Here is a 6897-nt window from a genome sequence, read left to right as displayed (position 1 = left end):
CAGCACCGGTGATAAAACATCTAGGTTAATGATGAAAAGTTTCTCCACAGTGAGGGACACCCGGAGACGTACCCAGAGTTACATGGAGAAGAAGAGAGGGAGGAGGGAGATAGAGGTGACCAGGAGGAGAAGAGGGGGAATCAAAAGGGGCGAGAGCAAGCTAGCCAGTAATCACTTCCTTATGTGCTCTCCACAGTCTAGACCCCTCAGAGATGTTCATGGAGTTACACAGAGAAAAGAAGAGGGAGGAAGGAGACCGAGGTGGCCAGGAGGATAAAAGGGGGAATCAAAAGGAGAGAGACAGATCCAGCCAGTAATCAGTTCCCTAAGTGTTCTCCACAGCCTGGAACACACAAAGAGATTCACAGATTTGGGTAGAGAAGAGAAGGGGGAGGAAGGAGATAGAGGCAACCTGGTGGAGAAAAAGGAGAGTCTAAAGGGGGAGAAAGTAATCAGGCCAGTGATCTCGCTCCCAAGTAAAAATGGGTACTGAAGATTGGGTTCTTAAAGGTACAAACTTGATAACATATACCAAAAAGCAAAGATTAAAAATCTAGAGTAGAGGTTAGATTCTCAAAACTACAATATTTTTTTTAAAAAAACAGAAAAAAAACAAAAAGACAAAACAAAACAAAAACAAACAAAAAACACCACAAAGGCACAGAAATTATAAAATATATATATATATATATATATATATATATGAAGTTTGCTTTAAAAATAGGGTCTTTTAAAAAAAATTTTTTTTGCAAGCTAATAGTAGGTTATCAAAATGAAAATTAAAGGAGTAATGGGGACTTGAAAATAACAAAAAAATAAAAAAATAATTCATTTTTATTTTTTTTAATTAAAAGAATGATAATAGTAAAAATATATCTAAGACTTTCTCTGGAGCTGTTGTGGACAGTGTGGGCTCAGTTCATTTTCAGATAGTTCTTTGGTTCAGCTTGTACTTCTCATGGTCTATAGGCCCCTTCCTATGTAGTTGGTGGTAACTACAGGGTTTTAATCTATTGCACCTGTCACTTCCAAAGTGGTTCCCTCTGTTTATTTTAGCTTCTTCTGTTTTCTGGTCTCTTCAGTGTCTAATTTCCACCCTGACATAAGGGGTGCAGTGGTGGTCACTTTTTTTTTTTTTTTAGGCTCGCTTGTTCAGTCGTGCTGTGGGGAGGGAGGGATACTACAAACAAATATCACCGGCGTGTGTGGGCCGTGCTCACAGTGTCTGGGCCACACTGGGTTTGCCCTCACTCACGGCGTGTGAGCTTTCCCAGTCTACACTGCTCAGGCTCCAGGTTGCTCTGCTGGGAACTGTCTGATGCAGGCTCTGGTTTACATGTACTTCCCAGGTCTAAGCCACTCAGGTTCAGGTTCTTGGGTACTCCGCAAAGGCACAAACTTGGTTGGGCCTGCCTTTTGTGCCCGTCCCAGGTTCAAGCCGCTCAGGTGACCAGATCCTTGGCATGCATAGTCACCCCCAGTTGAAGGCTGTGCCTTCTCCCCTCCCTCGTTCCAGCCTTTCGGTTTTCTGAGTGTACAACGGTCGCACCTTCTTCTGGGAAGCTGATCTCTGGCTGCGACCCTCCCGGCGGATGGCAGATGTCGACCGTCCAGAATCCCAAGAAGTCTTGGTTAGCAATGAAGTCTGCTTGTGGTTTGGTATAGGATGCCTCTCTGGGTCCATGATTGCCCCCTTCTGGCTCTGGCTGCCCTTGCCTGCCTCAGTCCACTAGCTCTGCTCAGTCCTTTGTTCTGTGAGCCTGCCTGGCGGTGTCTTAGGTTAGGGCTTTTTGCAGGATCGCAGGATAGCTATCCCACAGTCTGGGTTGCTGTCTCAAGCTAGTTCCCTCAGATTGCCCTCAGGGCATTCAGGCCTGGTCCTTATCCTAAGCAATGCCACCCGCTCCTCCCTGCCCCTCCCCTACTTGCTAGTGGGGGATGTGAGCATCTGGGCTGTTGCACCGCTAGGAGTTGCTGTTAGGCACTTAATCTGTGGGTTTTAATTATTTATTTATTTTTCCTCCTGGTTATTTTGCCCTCTGGATTCCAAGGCTCGCCACAGATCCACCGGAGAGAGTGTTTCCTGGTGTTTGAAAACTTCTCTCTTTTCAAAGACTCCCTTCCCGGGACGGATCTCTGTCCCTACCTTTTTTGTCTCTCTTTTTATCTTTTATCTTTTGTCCTACCTCCTTTTGAAGACAATGGGCTGCTTTTCTGGGTGCCTGATGTCCTCTGCCAGCATTCAGAAGTTGTTCTGTGGAATTTGCTCCGTGCACAAATGTTCTTTTGATGAACTTGTTGGGGGAGAAAGTGGTTTCCCCATCCTATTGCTCTGCCATCTTAGGACCGCCCTCTACATTTCTTTCTTTGTTTGCTTTTCCTACTGATCTTTTCCCCTTGCAGTTAATCTTTAATGTATATAAATCTTCTTCATCTACCTCTATTTAACTTTGCATATGTATTTTTTCTTTCCTTTCCTCTCAACTTATTTGTTAGTTTTATTTTCACTGCTTTATTCTCCACTTGACACCTTGCTTTAGTTTTGCGTTCCAGTTTGTGCTTTAGTTAGTTTTGTTCTGGTAAACATAATTTTGGTTTCCTTTTTTTGCTGGGTCAATCCATTGTACTTTATTTTTGTTGGGCTGTTTTGATTTTTCTCATAGGTGTATATATATATGTCTATGTTCAGTCACACCTTTTATTGTTGTTATAAACCTCTGCCTTTATGTTGGGCTTTTGCAGTTCTGTGGAGTTTTCCTTTTTTTCCCTTTTTTCTTTCTTCTTCCATTTTTTTTCTCTTTTTATACTTTTAATTTTTTAAACCTATTTTTTTTCCTACATTTGTTCCTTTGTTTGCTTTTCCTACTGGTCTTTTCCCCTTGCAGTTAATCTTTAATGTATATAAATCTTCCTCATCTACCTCTATTTAACTTTGCATATCTATTCTTCCTTTCTTTTCTTTCTCTCCTTTCCTCTCAATGTACTTGTTAGTTTTATTTTCATTGCTTTATTCCCCAAGTGGCAACTTGCTTTAATTTTGTTTTCCAGTTTGTGCTTAAGTTAGTTTTGTTCTGGTAGACATAATTTTTGGTTTCCATTTTTTGCTGGGTCAGTCTATTGTACTTTATTTTTGTTGGGTTGTTTGGATTTTTCTTATGGGTGTATATGTATATGTGTATATTCAGTCACACTTTTATTGTCATAAACCTCTGCATCTATGTTGGGTTTATGCAGTTCTATGGAGTTTTCCTTATTTCCCCCTTTTTTCTTTCTTTCCATTTTTTTTCTTTTCTCTTTTTTGTAATTTTAACTTTTAATTTTTTAAACCTATCATATTTTTTCTACATTTATTCCTTTGTTTGCCTTTCCTACTGATCTTTTCCCCTTGCAGTTAATCTTTAATGTATATAAATTTTATTTATCTACCCCTGTTTAACTTTGCATATGTATTTTTTCTTTCCTTTCCTCTCAACATACTTGTTAGTTTTGTCTTCATTGCTTTATTCCCCACTTCGCACCTTGCTTTAGTTTTGTTTTCCACTTTGTGCTTTAGTTAGTTTTGTTCTTAACTGGTAAATATGATTTTTTATTTCCTTTGTTCACCAGGTCAATGTATTGTACTTTATTTTCATTGGATTATTTTAACTTTGCCCATGGGTGTGTATGTATATGTGTATATTTCATTATTTTAATTATAATTTGCCTGATTTTGTAACTGCCATTTGTCTGGGGTTCATCTTTGGTTGGGCTTCCCTGGTGGCTCAGAGGTTAAAGCGTCTGCCTGCAATGTGGGAGACCTGGGTTTGATCCCTGGGTCGGGAAGATCCTCTGGAGAAGGAAATGGTAACTCACTCCAGTATTCTTGTTTGGAGAATCCCATGGACGGAGGAGCTTGGTAGGCTACCAGTCCACAGGGTAGCAAAGAGTCGGACACGACTGAGCGACTTCACTTTCACTTTCATCTTTGGTTTCTCATTTTTGAATATTTGTTTTAACCTCACTTAATGTCATAACAAACCACTTGTGGAATCTTCATTTCTGACCAGAGATCAAGCCCTGAGCCTTTGGAATGGGAGCACTGACTCCATGACCCTAGACTACCACAGAACTAATGCTAGGGAATATCAGATAGTGAGAACTCACACAAAGGAAACCACTTGAATACAAGACCTGGCATCACCCAACCACCAGTAGCACCCTGTGCAGGATGCCTCATCTAAACAACAAACAAAACAAAATTACAAACCAAATCATCAGCGGACAGGACTACTATCTCACTCAGGCTTGCCCATCAGAGGAAAAAAAAACAAACAAAAACTCACCACAAATCTCATCCTATACAAAGCTTACACAAACCACTGGACCAACCGTGAAAGTGAAAGTGAAGTTGCTCAGTCATGTCCAACTCTTTGCAACCCCATGGACGGTAGCCTACCAGGCTCCGCGGTCCATGGGATTTTCCAGGCAAGAATACTGGAGTGGGCTGCCATTTCCTTCTCCAGGGGATCTTCCCAACCCAGGGATTGAACCTGGGTCTCCTGCATTGCAGACAGATGCTTTACTGTCTGAGCCACTAGGAGGGCAGAGAAGAAAAAATTCAACCTTGAAACCTGGGAAAAAGAGACCTCAAACAAGAGACCTCAAAAAAAAAAAAAAAAAAAAAAAAAAGAGACCTCAAGTTAAAAAAATAATAATGAAAAGGCAGAGAAATACTACACAAATGAAGGAACAAACTAGAAACACAGAAGTCCAAATAAATGAAGAGGAAACAGGCAATCTACCTGAAAAAGTATTGAGAATAATGATAGTAAAGATGATCAAAAACCTTGAGAACAAAGTGGAGAAAATGCAAGAACCAGTTGACATAGACCTAGAAGAATTAAAGGATAAACATACAGAGACAACCAACACAATTACTGAAATTAAAAATACTTGATGGAGAAGGAAATGGCAACCCACTCCAGTATTCTTGCCTAGAGAATCCCATGGACAGAGGAGACTGGTGGGCTACAGTCCATGGGGTCGCAAGAGTCAGACATGACTTAGCGACTAAACTGCCATCACCAGAGCTGATTCACTCCCTTATACAGCAGAAACTAACACAATGTTGTAAAACAACTAAACCCCAATTGAAAATATCAAAATAAATATTAAAAAAAATACTCTAGAAGGAAAATAGCAGAATATCTGAAGCAGAAGAACCAATCAGTGAACTGGAAGATAAAATGGTGGAAATAACTTCTGAAGAGCAGAATAAAGTAAAAACAATGAAAAGAACTGAGCTGAGGATAGTCTCAGAGGCCTCTGGTATGCAGCATTCGAATCATAGGGGTCCCAGAAGAACAGGAAAAAAAAGGGTTTGAGAAGATTTTTGAAGAGATTGTAGTTGAAAATTTCTCCAACATGGAAAAGGAAATAGTCAGTCAGGTCCAAGAGGCACAAACAGTCCCATACAGGATAAACCAAAGGAGAAATGTACCAAGACACATACTAATCAAAGTAACAAAGAATAAGCACAAAGAATATTAAAAGCAGGATGGGAGAAGCAACAAGTAACATACAAGGGAAACCATATACACTTAACTGCTGATCTTTCAGCAGAAACTCTGCAGGCCAGAAGGGAATGGCAGGATATATTTAAAGTACTGGGAGGGAAAAATCTACAACCAAGAATACTGTACCCAGCAAGGATCTCATTCAAAATTGATGGAGAAATAAAAAGCTTTTCAGACAAGCAAAACTTAAGAGAATTCAGCACCACCAAACCAGCTTTACAACAAATGTTAAATGGACTTATATAGTCAAGAAATACAAGAGAAGAAAAAAGAACTACAAAATCAACCCCAAACAATTAAGAAAATGGCAGTAGGAACATATATATCCATAATTACTTTAAATGTAAATGGATTATATGCCCCAACCAAAAGACACAGACTGGCTGAATAGATACAAAAACAAGACACATATATATGCTGTCTATAGGAAATCTACCTCAGACCTAAAGACACATATAGACTGAGAGGACAGAAAAAATATTCCATGCAAATGGGAAGCAAAAGAAAGCTGGAGTAGCAGTCCTCATATCAGACAAAATAGATCTTAAGATAAAGAAGATTACAAGAGATAAGGAAAGACACTACATAATGATCAAGGGATCAATCCAAGAGGAAGACATAACATCATAAATATCTATGCACCCAACATAGGAGCACCTCAATACATAAGACAAACACTAAGAGACATAAAAGGAGAAATTGACAGTAACACAATGATAGTAGGAGACTTTAACACCCCACTCACACCAATGGACAGATCATCAAAACAAAATTAATAAAGAAACACAAGTCTTAAATGATACATTAAATGAGATGGATCTCATTGATATCTTCAGGACATTCCATCCAAATGCAGAAGAGTACACCTTCTTCTCAAGTGCACATGGAACATTCTCCAGGATAGACCACATCTTGGGTCACAAATCAAACCTCAGTAAATTTAAGAAAATTGAAATGGTATCAAGCATCTTCTCTGACCACAACACTATGAGACTAGATATGAATTACAAGAGAAAAACAGTAAGAAACACAAACACATGGAGATTAAACAACATGCTTCTAAATAACCAACAGGTTACTAAAGAAATCAAGAGGGAAATAAAAAATTTTTAGAAACAAATGACAATGAAAACACCACAACTCAAAACCTATGGGATGCAGCAAAAGCAGTTCTAAGAGGAAAGTTTATAGCAATACAATCCTACCTCAAGAAACAAGAAAAACATCAAATAGACAACCTAACTTTACACCTGAAACAACTGGAGAAAAAAGAACAAAACCCCCCAAAATTAGTAGAAGGAAAGAAATCATAAAGATCTGAGCAGAAATATTATGAAAAAGA

The sequence above is a fragment of the Cervus elaphus genome, chromosome 5, assembly GCF_910594005.1.
Source record: "Cervus elaphus chromosome 5, mCerEla1.1, whole genome shotgun sequence".
NCBI classification, from domain to species: Eukaryota; Metazoa; Chordata; class Mammalia; order Artiodactyla; family Cervidae; genus Cervus; species Cervus elaphus.
This window is presented reverse-complemented; position numbering follows the sequence as displayed.